Genomic DNA, 15,137 nt, shown 5'->3' with positions numbered 1-15,137 from the left:
AAATATTCCTTTGCAAAGAGAAAGCTTAACTAAAAAGCTGGAGGACTATGCCATTTGGAATGCAGATATAAAGTTAAGCACTGATCTGTTTAGATTGGAGTAATTCAAGGAATGGGAAATTTCAAGATGTTTTGCAGTAGTCAATATTGTTGAAGAGGTGACCTGGCAAAGCACAAAGCCTGTGTGTCAATTGCCAGAAAACCATTACTTCTATACTATAAGTCATAAAAATTTCTTTTTGTACTCAAATCTGCAGGTCTTTACTTCAATACATCTCCAATAATAATACCAAATGTTAGGTTATGTATAACAGTGTATGAACTTCCAGTTCTACAAATACACATGAACTGCATATTGAAAAGTCCCAAATCAATGGAAATATTTTTGCATGTGAAATTAAGTATGCACATAAGTGGGAGATAAAGGCCTGAGCAGTGTGTTTGCTTTCTTTCGTCTGTATTTATGTTAGAGCCCTGCGATGGGAAAACCATTAGATGTTTTTAAGGAAATCTAGTTCAGAAAACAGTCCTGTTTCAAGGATTGAGATGAAGTCAAATACAGGCTCTTATAAGTCTCTTGGAAAAAATGTCCCTTACCTAGAGGTTAAGAAAGAAAGAAGCTGTTTGGAGGGAGTTCAAACTGGGAAGTGGGCCATAATGGTCCTTTTAAACCATAACTACCTGGATAGATGTCTACAACATCCAAGATATGCAGAAAATAATCCAGAAATATCTGATGACCTGACTTCTGCAGAACATCTAATAAAGATGAACGGTGCAGAGCATAGACTGTGACCTCTGTCTCAGTTAAGGAACTGTGACAAATACATTAGGGTTCTGATTGCAATTTTTAACCCAAGATCTGCAGAGCCTCCTTATTTGTGGTAAAACTTCGTCCCTTTATGGAATAAGCAGTACTAGTGCAGTTATCAAAGTTCTCTTTTGTTTTATTTTGCAAGTTAGGAAGGTACCAATGAGAAGTTGCTTTTTAGATAGACAGAGTATGTTCACTAGAGATTTTGAGAAATGTTTTCAATAAATTTGAAGAATGTTTTGAAGCAGGTGAGAAAAAGAAACAACTGTATTTCTGCAACAGAACTTCATCCTTCTTATTCCTACATATCTGGATATACCATGTTCCTGCTGTATCATTAAGCCCCATGTCCTAGCTTTCTGCTAGCTCTCCCTGCTTTAGACTTTCCTCTTCCATTGTTGTGTGTACAGCTTGACTTAAGCCCTTTGGAAATTTTTTGCACCATACTTAATTGCCTCTTGTCAAATAACTCACAAAAGACCAGCTCAATTTTTAATTCCCAGATGGGAAAAACCCATATAGAGTCATAAAACAGTTTGGATTGGAAGTGACCTTTAAAGGTCATCTAGTCTAACCTCCCTGCAGTAAGCAGGGACATCTTCAACCAGATCAAGTTGCTCAGGGCCCCATCCAACCTGACCTTGAATGTCTCCAGGGATGGGGCATCTACCACCTCTCTGGGCAACCTGTTCTATTGTTTCACCACATTCATCATAAAAAGTTTCTTCCTTGTATCTAGCCTAAATAGACCCTCTTTTAGTTTGAAACCTTTACCCCTTGTCCTATGGCAGCATGCCCTGCTAAAAATCTGTCCCCGTTTTTCTTATAAGCCCCCTTAAAGTACTCAAAGGCCAGAGTAAGTTGTCTCTAGAGTCTTCTCTTCTCCAGGATGAGCAATCCCAGCGGTTTCAGCCTTTCCTCACTGGAAAGGTTGTTTTTGTGGTCCTCCTCTGCATCTCCTTCAATAAGTCCATGTCTTTCCTGTGGTGAGGACCCCAGTCTGGGACACAGCTCTTCATGTGGGATCTCATGGGGGCCAAGTAGATGGGGATAATCACCTCTCTTGACCTGTTGTCCACTCTTCTTTTGATGCAGCACAGGATATGGTTGGCTTTCTGGGCTTCAGGTATGCATGGCTGGGTCATTCACCAGAATCCCCACTTTCTCAGCAGAGCTGTTCTCAATCTGTACATCCCTCAGCCTGTATTGATACCAGTGTTTGCTCCAACTCAAGAGCACTTGGTTCTGTTGAACTTGTGAAGTTAACGTGAGCCCAATTCTTGAGCTTGTCCAGGTCCCTCTGAATGGCATCCTGTTACTCAGATGTATCAACCATACCATTCAGCTTGAGAAAGACTGCGCCTTCTGATTGTGAATTCCCATCATTCCAAAGGAAACAGAAGATGTTAGGCAAATCCACTAAGACAGGCTTTTATTCTATTGCTGGTTAAGTCTTGTTAACCTGTTAACCTTGTTATGTTGAGGTCTAGTAAGAAAATCAGTGGCAGTACATGTGGTACTAATCACATTATTTTCTCCTCTAAATTACAATGCTACTAAACTTTCTAATAAGAAAGCCTGCCATTTTTGTGAACAAAAAGCTATTACATGTTTTTTACATTTCTTTCTGTTGCTATATTATTCTGGATGCCTAAACCCACTGCTCATTTAATTGGCTTAACTAACACACACTAGTGCTTCTGGCACACTCTACTAAGCTTGAAGTGTGGTGGAATAGAATGCAAAAAACACCTAAAGGGTCAAAAATATGTAGGTGCAGTTTTTAGCTTTTTTGCTTACAAAATACCATCTTATTTTGTTTTGGGAAGAAAAAAAAAGGATTATGAACGAAGAAGTAGCTTTGCCAACACACCATTAGAAAGTACTGAGTTTTATCAAGGATACAAAAACAAGGAAAGGAATCTTGGCATTCCAGGTCACTCGTATTTATAGGTATTTTTTTAAAAATACCTATAATTATTATATATTTTTTTAAAAAAAAATCTCAGTTCAAATGGGAATACAATTAGTAGATTATGACTTTTTTGTGTCATCTAACAGCCAAATCAAGGAAATAAGAGGAAGCTGAACTTCCTCTATGTTGATGGTAAACTAGAAGTAATAATCCCTTGTTGAATTTTTCTTAAGAAAAGTGAGGAATAGAAAACAGCTTCCATCCCAGTTCCTTGCCCATAGGATTTGTAACACCAGCACACAGAATAATCTTGGACCTGCAGTGATTGGTTGTGATGAACCAGCAGCAACCTCCAAAGACGCCATCCTAATAAATCTGACTGCTGGCAGCTGTCAGTGCTTCAGCACGATTTCAGGGTGAAGTCTCCTCCTTACAGACCCTTACAGGTTCCTAAAATTCTACTAGTAAAATGATTTAAAATTAGGAATTCCAATACTGCTGATTTCTTGGCAGACTGGGAAAAATCTGCACTATGCAAGCAGTTCATCACTAGTTTTTTGTGAAAGAATATTATTTCTTTGAGTTGACTTACTATAAAATAGCCCTGGTTTAGAATTTCTCATTCAATTTGCTATGGTTGCCTGACAAATAAGAGACTCTGCTGCAGAGAGTGAATCTCATATAATGGTAATGTGTACTTGTAACAAACAGATAATATAGAAATGCCAAAAACAATGTTTTAATTGTTTCTGCATGTCAAAACTTCCTACCAAAAATTCTCTGTCAGCTTTCCTGCCAGAAGCCCTTACCAGAGTTTCTTGCTAGAGTTTTCCAGCCAAAAGATCCTGCTATTGTTTACAGTTATCATATCTCTTCACACATCTGAATAGGGCTACATGCCAAGAAACCATGTACAACCTCCTTTGAACACTATAAAACTCGAGGAAAAATTTTGGAAAATCAGGGGGAGGAAAGGAAGAGAGAACCAGTTACCCCAGCCGAGAATCTCTCCCCACATTGCCCTCACCTGTTCTCTGCCACCACATGCTGCCTGCCTGCCATCTGAGACTGAAACTCTGCTGGCCTGGAGAAGAACTGACACCCACCGTGCCACATGCATGAGTTATACCTTATCCTTCTACCCTTACCGAGGGCTGAAAAGTGCTGCTGCTGAGGATCGGGACCCTCTCCGTCCTGGGCCATGGCTCAAACGTAAGCGGCAAAGCCGCACATCCTGGCTGCATTCCTGAGAACTAAGCTGCTAAGACAACCCCCCCAACCCGGCTAGGCACAAAGGTAGTTTTGTGGTAACTCTCCTATGCTTCTAAAACTAATCTTAGCTTTTTCAACTTTTCCTTGATTTTTCCTCTTTCTCTTTGCGTCTCCTAGCATCTGGTATCAACAGATAACTCTGTGTGAGTTTTAATTTTGCTGGGGGGAATATCCAAATCTGAAGTTCTTTCTGCAACATTTAAGCAGATTGTAACAGTACTTTATTTGGTGTCCTACTTCTGATCACCTTTATGTTGGCTTATTATGACCACACTGTGGCTCAAACATGCTTTCTGGTGTCTTTGTTCTCTAGGTCAGAGCTTCCCATATTTTCTCATTTGGGTCCTGCCATTGTGCAGATGGTCAGTATTAACAGCAGCAGTAGCTCTTGTTTCTGTTGTGGCCCATATGCACGTGAGGAAAGGCTTACACCTTGACTCTTGCTCCTTCATCCTTCTGTCACATATTATCTCCTCCCTAAACTCACTTGGCTAAATTTTCTACCACTTTTCTCTCTCCTGCTAGTGCATTTTGAAAGAAATTTGGAAAACTCTGCTGTGAGTGGCACAGAAAGGAAAAGAAGCTGTAGAATGTTGCTAAAAATGATAGTAGAGTCATGGTGGAAACTGAGAGCAATTTTAATTTTTGTTTTGGCTTTTTTATAGGATTTTTTTTGAGACTACAAACAGTTCTTATTCCAATGAAGATCACCTATGCAGTGTCTGGTGAAGATAAAACTTTGCAGATCCTGACCAAACTAAAATCAAGTTCTAAAAAATTTCCCATTTCAAAAATTATTTGACAGTCCAAAAAAAAAGGAAGTTGGGAAACATGTATTGCTTAACAAACTGTTGAAATAGAATGTTTCGTATTAGTGCATTTTGCCTTTGGCTTTGACAGACTGAAGTGTGACACCTCCAGCTTATTACAGAAACTAATACCAGCCCAGTGGGTAATTGGATAGAGAGACCACCTGGGAGTCTCCGGTGCTATAAATGGAGCCAAGAAACTGTGGCTGAACACTTGGAAATGTCTGACCATGGAAATCTGATGAGTGGAAAGATTTGACCCTATTGTCATTCACAAGCTAGCAGACCAGAGCAGAAGAAAGTTACTGCTTTTTAATAATTTGTTTGAACAATCAGGGAACAATAAGAAATTGTGAATTTTCTAGAAAAGTGAACTTTAACTCCGGAGACCTACACATCACAGAATACCGAATTATTTTACAAGATAAAAATAATAAATTGTGTGAGTTATTTTTACGAGTGAGTGGTAATTATTAAGGTGAATTTCACACAGTAATATCAATGAGTTCTTATCTGAAGTTGCTGACTTATGAAGGGTAGGACTGCCATTGGGGGACCTTGATATGCAGGCTGACAAGTATCTCAAGAAATTTAGCAAAGAAAAATGCAAAGTCCTACACCTGGGAGGGAATGACCCCAGACTGCTAGGGAGGAAGTTTGTAAAACGTCTGGTGGTCCTGGTAGACAAGAAGCTGAGCAGGAGTCCATAGGATGCCCTTGCAGTGACAAAGGCTCATCACATCCTGGACTGCAGTAGCAAGCGGTAGCTGGTTGGTCCAGAAGAGTGATTAGTACACTCCACTCAGCCTTGAGTCCATATCTGCAGAACTGCATCCAGTTTTCAGCTCCCCAGTAAGAGATATATTACAGATGACATATGGAGTGCAGAGCCACCAAGATGGTTAGGGAGCTGGAGCATACAAGGAATGAAGAGAGGCCAAGGGGTCTGGTTCGTTTAACCTGGAGAAGTGCAGGCTGAAGAGGGATCTTATTGTTGTCCCTATTTGCTCAGTGAGTGGGTTAAGAGGAAGCCAGACTTTTCCTGGAGATGCATAGTGAAAGGACAAGAGGCAATGATCACAGTTTGCGACGAGGAAAATTCTGACATGAGGGCGGGTAAGAAGTACAACAGCTTCCCCAGAGATACTACGAAAACTACATCCTGAGGGATGTTCGAGACTGTACTAGACCTGATCCAGCTGATCCAGCTATGAAATTGACCTTGCTTTCTACTGGAAAGCTGAACTAGCTCATGTCCAGATGTTCCTTTCAGTCTAAATTATTCTATGATTGTAAAAAACTATAAATCTTGATTTACTGAATTCTTAATCATAAGAAATAAATGTGTTTCATCCTGCTCAATGTTTAGAACTGATACAGTACATGTCAAGCTGTTGTCAAAGCAGAATGTGTAGCTAGACAGTTTCTCCCCAGTTTTCCCAAATGAAAAAAGTATTTCTCGTAGGTCTTGACAAGGGCTGTGTTGAGGAATCTGCTTGGCTCCAGAATGGAATTTTTGATCAGAGAAAATTACAGTCCACAGTTACTAAGCAAGAATCAAGTGGTTGAAGCATCAGCCTGGCAAATTTACATTTAGGTTCTTTTTCTATATGATTCTGGAACTTGGAAAATGAACACTTTACTCACTGCAAAAGATATTTTTAGGTTATCTTTCCTTTTTTCTATTCTTATTACTGCGTGCTTATGAAGAAAAAATGTTGAAACATTCCATCATCTAAGGACCAGACAAGATCCATTGATATTCATCCGTGTTCAAAGTCCTGTCTCCTGCGGCAGGATATGGAAAGACTTTGTGATAATGCTATCAGTCCATGCAGAAACCCCTCCATTTTCCCCCCTCCATTGTAATCCTTGTTATGGGAAATGTTAAACCATTTTTCCCTCATATGTCATCCTTGTTACTGGAAATGCTAATCAATTGTGGAATCCCCTAGTTGGTATAACCCAGCCTCCTCATTAGCATGTTCTGCCCCCAAGACCCTGAAATAACGTTTCATGTGTTCAATGAAGGATTCCAGTTTCTTCCCCCATATCTGGGATCGTGTAGTTTTTGGACCCTTGTACTGATGGTAACTGAGTATTTTCAAATGTAAAATTACTATGCCATTAATTCTACTTTCATGAACAATGAAAGATAAGACTCACCTAAAGTCTAAGTTATTTGCTTAATTGTCCCTGGATATTTGTAATTTTTTCAATTATGTAACTCAAGTCATGTCATTGTTGTTTTGAGTAAAATAAATGAAAATAAATCTTTTTATGTTATGATAATTTCAAGATGCTGACTCATGAGAAGTCACCATGCTTTTCACTGTGACTGATCAAGTAGATTTATGTAATTATAGTGATTATGATATGCATTTATGGAAAGAAGGAGATAACTTTCCAAAACTTTTAGACAATAGCAAATATTAGTGGGCTTATTTGCCTCTCGGTTTCATTAGGTAGTATAGAGATGGTGTTGAACAAGGAAAACACTATTCCGTTTCTTTCTCAGCCGCCTTCCATTTGTGGACCCCTAAACATTTTCTAAGATTTTTCTAGTTCAGTGCATAGGGTCTTTGCTCTTTTCCATCGGTTTCTTGGGATTTGGCTACTTAGATACCCACAAAGAGGTTGTATTTTGCTGTTGCTGTGCACTGTAGTTGGCTATATAGTCCTCATTGCCCCTTTACCTGAGCATGCCACAGTTACTAACAGGATTTACTACCTGAGTGAGGTGAGGAAGTATTATCCCTATTCTGTTGCTAGTAAAGGGAGACACGAGACAGGACATGGGATGATCCCAGTATGACTCTGGACAAGGGGACAAAGCCCCAGCTTTTTAATTAGAGGTCATGGCCTACTTCCCCCATTCCTCCTACCATCCATTGAACAGTAGTTGAAGTGGGTCAGACTAAACCTCTGTCTAGCTCTTCCCACCTCTGGATGATGAAAAAAGCATTTAAGAGCAAGGTGCCTTGTCAGTATTTTCTCTTTCTACCCCTGGAACTCAGAGAGGCCTGGGAGGCTGCTAGAGCAGGAGACTGATGGTGTGCTGCCCATCATGTTTGACAGACAGCTGACAACACAGCTGGGCATTTGTCTCAGCCATTCCTGAAACCCACTTATAACTGTGGCCCTCTAAATGTTCTTTAGTAGTAAGTTTCACTGTTCAGCAGAAATCTGCATTCATTTGTTTGATTTACACTGGCATTGGGTGCTAATTAGTTTTCCCATTAATAGATTTGTTTTGTCCCCTTCTCCAGGCCCTACATCATTGCCTAGGTATGATTCTTGGATACGTATTTGTATATGTTTCCTCTTAGAAAACCAATTACCAAAATGCCAGTTTTACTCTATGTATTTTTTAACTGCCCAGTTTATTTGGGCAAAAACTTGTCAGGGTAAAACTCATACTGATACTGAGCAACTTTTAAATATCTGAGCCCTTAATTTGGTAGGACCTGAAGTTGGTTGCAATTTATATGAACTTGTTGAGAGAAATGGATCTGATTCAGACCTCAATATGCCAATTTAAGTGAAAATGGATTTGACAGAAAGCCTGCAGAACTGACCTATGTATGAACAGCTGGATTAGTACATGACCCAATCTCCAGATGAAGACTGAGATGCAGCCCCAAGATGTTTCAGGATGAGATACTTCTACTTGGAACTCTGATCAAAATTAAGAAGCTACTATGGAAGATTAAATAACTTCCAGGATATTTCTAAAGTATGATTCAATTTCTAATCACTTGCAAAAGCATTCTGCAGCAACAAGAATGAAAACAAAAACATCAGCATCACAAATTGGTTCATAGTCTGGACAATTCTGAAATTCTGGAAAAATAACAGAGAGGCTGGTTTTATATAAAAAGTGTGTATAAACGTGCATATAATCCTGTACTGCTATCTTAATTCATGGAGCTGAGAGCTACTCTGTGAATGAAAAGTGTGGATGGGGCATTTATAGAGAGTTAACAATCCTTTTTACTGGCATTTTTTCTGGTCCAGGACTCAGGGATACTTTATGGCCTGGCATGAGCTACGGCAGACCAGATTTATTTAACCTGGGAACTAGAAGGCTAGGCAGAATTTTAAGAGTAACAAAATATTTTTAAGACTAACAAGAAAAAATCCCACTATTATATTAAATTCATTATAGACAAGAACAACTTATTCTTTACTGCAGGAACATGAAAAATTTGCTTTAACGAGGGGGTATTTAACCAACTTTAAAATCAATCAGCGCAACAAATGAACCCCTGCTGCGGCATATTTTGGTTTACTCTAAAAAATTTTGGGAAGATTGCAATAAACATCCTAATTAATGAAAATTTAACAGAGCATGTGAAACTATTTAAATTTCAAAATTCAAAATTTACCAGAGACCAATCTCTGGCAAAAATTCTGTTATTTCCCAATAGTCGACTCCAAGTGGCAGTCCCTGCTTTGTCATCCGAACTCCTAGTTTACTTTTCAAATATGGAAAGTTCAGCTGGTTCCCAGGTTGTTAAGAATCTGAGTCCCAACCCAAACTGTACTGCAGTGAGTAGTGGGCACTCTACTTGGGAATTCTGAAGTAGTTTTCAGACATCTATGTGGTCTGGTAAGCACGGCCCTGAAATCCCTCTTCAGGACCTCTCTTCTCAGCCCTGCCACTTGTGGGCCTCTAAGTGCAGCCTGAAGGCTGGGCAGCATGGACCCAATGGGATGGTGAGGATTTCAGCATGGGGAAGTGTCCATTCTTTTCTCACTGCACAAAATGTGTCCAGAGAGCAAGTGGAAAGGATAGTCACAGCTACTGCAGCTAAAGGTGCTGCTTGGCAGTCTGGCATGAAGGTGACCAGCCAGATGGGAGCCTGGTCTCACTGGTTCCTTCTGCAGAGACACATCATAGGTAGAGTATACAACATCTATAGGTCAAATTATTGTAAGGTATTCTTGGGTCACAAATCAGCATCTTTAGTGCTATACAGTACCTTTCCTGTTCAGTTCATGCACTTTCTTATGAATCATGATCCTCCTTTACAATAAAAAACTAGATCTGACTTGAGAGGTGCCACAGCTTAACAGCTTTTCTCTAGTATAAAAATGTGTTCCTCTCCTTCTTTTCCATTGCCTTTGCCTTCTGACATACTGTGTTCTCTGTGTTTTAAGTGCCCTGACCAGAACTTTTACTTCAAAGTTCTGCAGATGGGTATTTTTCACTCCAGGGTACCAGCTACATTCAGGACTATGGAACAGAAGTTTATCCGAATAATCTCAGCGGTTGACGCCAGTCACTGTTCCTGTACCAGCTGGCAGTGAAAAGAACACAGTGTCATCACAACTGACTGGGGAGAGAGGCAGGGGAAATGAGGGCTTCTCCTGTGCCACAGTGGATCACTCTATACTCATAACCATGAGGAAATTCATAAGAAAATGTCTTCTTGCTGCACTCAAAGAGTGCCTCATCTAGAGGCATGTGTCCCCAAATCATAAGAGCAGTTCCTTGACACGTATACTGAGGTCCTGTAATATAACGTGAACCAAAGAGCTGTAGAGCCTGAGTTGTTGCTTGCTTGCAGAGCAGCATGTATCTGCTGGGCTGGCTTCATGCCATGCTGCCACAAAATCAGAGCGTGAGTGCCATTTGCAAAACTGCTGTCAGGATCTCATCAGAGCTTTACTGCTTGCTGATGAAGATAGAAGATAAGGTGGCAAGTTACTGCTGAAAAATCTGAATATACAATCTAAATGACAGATTTATACTGCTGAATTGAAAGGAAAAGTTCTTGGGTGAGCCTTGCTGCAGTGTAGCCAACTACTATGACTGATGCACAAGGGTGAACAGGGGTGAGTCAAGTGTGAAAAGGCATCTAGGAGGAGGCAGGGAGGTCCAGGTGGGCTGGTGCCTTCCAGGGAGGGCTGAGTAATGCCCTGCTGCATGCCTTTGAGGCCAACTGTTGATAAAACCAGCACAACTGCTCCAGTCATAATGCTCAACACAGTAAAACTTTCATTACATTCTCAAGGTAGGAAAGCACACTTTTTCCATGAAGTTTCACATGATTATCCACACACACCCCCAGCAAAATAATGACAGGTGTTTCTGGTTTGCACGCTATTTGCACTTAAGCATTTCTGGCATGGATATGCCTGCAAAGAGAAGCTGGCAGGTTGCCATCACTTTGAGGTGCTGCAACCTCCAGCCCCTTGGCTCTGTTTTCTTGGCTGAAAAAAATTGCTTGGTGGCATCTCTTTGCAAAATTAGCTTCTGAAGTATCTTTTACTTCTGAGATATCCCCAAATTGTGTCTGTGAAGACAAGACACCTATTTCTGCTTTAGAGATAATTTTCTAGGACCTCATATCAGGATTTTATGAAAGATATTTGAAGTAACTTGGGTTTAAAACCTGCTATTCAGGACGCACTGTATTTCCAAAGAAGATGAGTCAGCTCAATTTACTTTGGATTTCAACACTTTTAAACACTTTTATTTCCATGCTCTTCTTTCCTTCACTCTCTTTTATTTTTTTTTTTCCTTTTTCCCCTCTGGTGTCATATTAGCAAGTTTTATTTTTGGAAAGAGATTTAGTGTCTTAAACAGAACCGTTTTAGGTGCTCTGCAGAGTCTGAGGCACATCTGCAAGGGATTGGCACATACAGCACAAGAGGTGAAGACAGATGTTTCCTGATGCTGTTCTGGGGTATGTCACATAACAAGGGATCTCTAAGGCATCTACAGTGCCAGTAGGAACTGCTGAAATCCTATCTCTGGTGGCAGGGGTAGAAGACATGCAAACTGAGAGGCTTGACCAAGGAGCACGCGTGGGTTGGATGGCTGCTGTAGCTTCCTTTTTTTGGAGAAATATGGAACAAAGAAAAGGAATAAAGAAAGTAAAAATATATAAACAAATGTGGTTTTTCAAGCTTCATGCAGCAATGATGGACATTTCTCTGCTGGAGACCAACAGGATTTCCAGCTTACTCGTTTTGTGTTTTGTACTTGGCATGCAAATGAAAGATCAAGAGGGCACTGAGCAGTAAGGACTATCCATTACTGACACCCTGAAGACTACAATCCCAAATCACTTGCAAGAGCATTCAGTACCATATAAAATAGCAGAAACAAAAGCAAGAAGTCAAACACGTATATTTTTTTCCACCCAGACTAAAAATAGTTGAAAGAAACCCACTCTTGACCCAGAATGCAACACTCTGTTCAGGAAAGCAAAGAAGAAAGTAATGGTAATGGGAAAAACAACTTATAACTACTTTATACTTTGTAAAGGCTGTTGGTACAGGACGCTTCTTCAGAGGCTGAGAGGCTACATAAACAGTGCAGAAATAATTAAATCCACCAATTCTCTCATAGCAACTTCCAACCTGAATTGGAAGGATCTCTTCTTAATTGTATTTACTCACAGTCAGATGTTCTACAAAACACAGAAGCACTAAAAGAAAGGAACTTGCTCTCAGGAGTTGAGAGACAAAAAATACATGAATATGTGATGGACCAGAATGAAAAATCCGAAGGAAGAGGTCATTCCATTAGATTTCTTGTATTGAGTGGTGTTTTGTTATTGCTCAATTAATATTATTATCATGGCTGGGCTTCACGAACGAAGATTGGGGAAGGACTCTACCCACATTTGCTACAAGCACGCTACTGGCTAAAGAGGCCAATGCAAGATAGACAAGATCAGTTGCAAAAGGCACAGCAGAAAGACCCCTTGGATGGTATCAGCAAGACACGGTTCTTTCTGCGTTGTCTTTTCTCTTCGATGGTGATCCTGCGTGCATTCTCAAAGGCATCAGCAGCGTTATAGATGGTGTGTCTCCAGACCTCCCAATTGGAGGGCAGAGTAGACCAGCAATGGAGATCAATGTGGCCAAGGCTGAGATGTTGTTTCAGGGAGTCCTTGTATCTCCTCTTCGGGGCTCCTCTCTTGCGGCAGCTGGTGGCAAGTTCTTAGGATAAAGCATAAAGCAGGATCTTAGGGAGGCGGTGGTCCTTCATCCTTGAGACGTGCTCTGCCCAACGCAGCTGTGTTCTCAGCTAATATTATTATTGCTCAATTAATATATAAGTGGATAGATGTTCTTATTTTCAGCTGCAAGTTAATGACTTGTTCTCAAGGTAGAGTGAGCCATATAAGCTTTTGCACTGTAGTAGCTCTCTGCAGCATGGAACATCTAAAGGGTAAAAAAGAAATAATTAAATTATCTTCCAGTCTTCCTCTCCTTGTTCATTAAGCAACTTCCTTCTAAATCAAACATTTTAAAGCTCTTTCATATCCTCAGGGTTACAGGTAATTATCACCATCTGGAATGCACCGTCTTGGATTCAAATAATCATAAACTGTGCAGTAGAGCTTTCCCTTTGCAATGATATACAATGCAGGCCACTTATATCTCAGCTGCACCTCAAAAAACCAGTGGAATCAACTTCTTGCAAGTGCCCTGCTGGAGTTTGCTGATGGCACTTTGATTTCTCACCACCTCCTCACATGCAGTCTTCTGATGCAGCTCATTTTGCTGTCTTCCTTTTCTGCTCCAGTGTAGATGTCTCAGAATCTGATACAACATGAGGCCTGCCACAACCCTTTCGGGAGGAAAGAAGGGTCTATGTAACCTAAAATACATTGTCATGGTTAATTATTCCTGTAATGTGGTTTTGCTCCTATTCAGATTTCATTTTGATAAAGGCTTCCCTGAAGAGAAATATTTATGACTTTTGCCCTAATCCATAATGTCCTTTCCTCAAGGCTTTAGAATAGCTAGAATCTAGCTATTTCTTTTTTTTTTTCTTCTGAAACTTGAAGTCAAACTAGTGAAAAATCTGTATGTACCATTTATGTCCTGTAACTATTTACAGTTGTCTTTTAATCAGAGCCTACGATTGGTCTTTAGGCTTTCTCTGAGCTTCTTTGTGTGCTTTGTGGGCTTTTGGGGAGGTTTTTCTTTGTTGTTTGTTGTTTGGTTTTTGTTTGTTTCTTTATGTTTTTTGTGTCTTTTTTGTTTGTTTTGGTTTTGGTGTTTTGGTTTTTGTTTTGTTTTGTTTTGTTTGAGTTTGTTTTTGTTTTATTTTTGGTCAGAGCTGGTGATTCCTGAGAGGGAACAGGGTGTTAACAGTCTGTAGCTGGGCTTGCAGAACACAGCTCCTTGTCTGAACACTGTGTGGCCTGTTAAGTCCAGGACATGTCAGAAAGACTACTACTGTTTGCATCAGCCCTGCACTTTCTAACTCCAGGGTTTCTGCTGCCTCAGTGAAGTGTTTCTGTCCACAAGCATACTGTGTTTGGCAGTACCACTTCCAATAAAATTAACATCAACCAGTTTTATCTCTGCTGGATCCCTCTTGTATCTATATCCGCTGTTACTCCTCTCCTTAAGGAGCAATATGAATGCTGGTTTGTTGGTCTTAAGGTGTTTATGAGTGTTTTTAATAAAGTTTTGGTTTATGACAAGATGCTACGGCAACCACGGCAACAAAAACTCGCTATTTGCTCTGTTAGTAGTTACTGTGGTTTAATCCTGGCTGACAGCTCAGCACCAGGCAACCCCTGCAACTGGATGTGGGGCAGAATTGGAAGGACAAAAGTGAGAAAGCTTAAGGGTTGAGTTAAAGATGCTTTAATAAATAAGAAAAAACCCTCAAAACTCAAACCACATTTGCTTACCACCAGCTGACTGATGCCCAGTCAGCCAAGCAATGGCAGCCCTGGCAAACTTTTCATCCAGTTTTTATTGCTGAACACAATGCCATGTGGTATAGAATATCCCTTTGGTAAGCTGGGGTCATTTGTCCCAGCTGTGTCACCTCCCAGCTGCTTTCTGCTGAGGTGGTGTGATGGGCAGAAAGGCCTTGACATTGTGCAAGCCCTGCTCAGCAGTAACTAAAACATCCTTGTATTATTAACACTGTTTTCATCACAAATCCAGACCAGCTGCACAAAAGCTACTATGATGAAAATCAACTGTCTCAGAAAAATACATTGGAACTACAGTATGCTTCAAAGGTAAAAAGATAACCAAATGAAATGTGATAGTAATAAAAATCAGATTTTTTAGCTGATCTAATTTTGTTAGTTTATCTTCTCAGGTGCTTTAGTTGGTGTACCTTTGGTCAATACTATATTTATTACACATTCTCTCTGTAGATGCATATTTAATATAAAATATTATACAAATAGTATTTAACAAATGTTCAAGACTGAACAGAACAAGTCACAATTTCATAACTAGTGTGATCGTAGTTGTTTAAGTTCCTGACATGCAAAATAGGGCTCTCCATCAAAGGAGAGTTCACTGCCTAATTTGCTCACTTTATGCTCATT

Source organism: Manacus candei, unplaced genomic scaffold (genome assembly GCF_025592945.1).
Source record: "Manacus candei isolate 608988 ecotype Guabito, Panama unplaced genomic scaffold, ASM2559294v1 h1tg000011l, whole genome shotgun sequence".
Taxonomy (NCBI): domain Eukaryota; kingdom Metazoa; phylum Chordata; class Aves; order Passeriformes; family Pipridae; genus Manacus; species Manacus candei.
The sequence above is the reverse complement of the archived record's forward strand: the minus strand, read 5'-3'. Positions refer to the sequence as shown.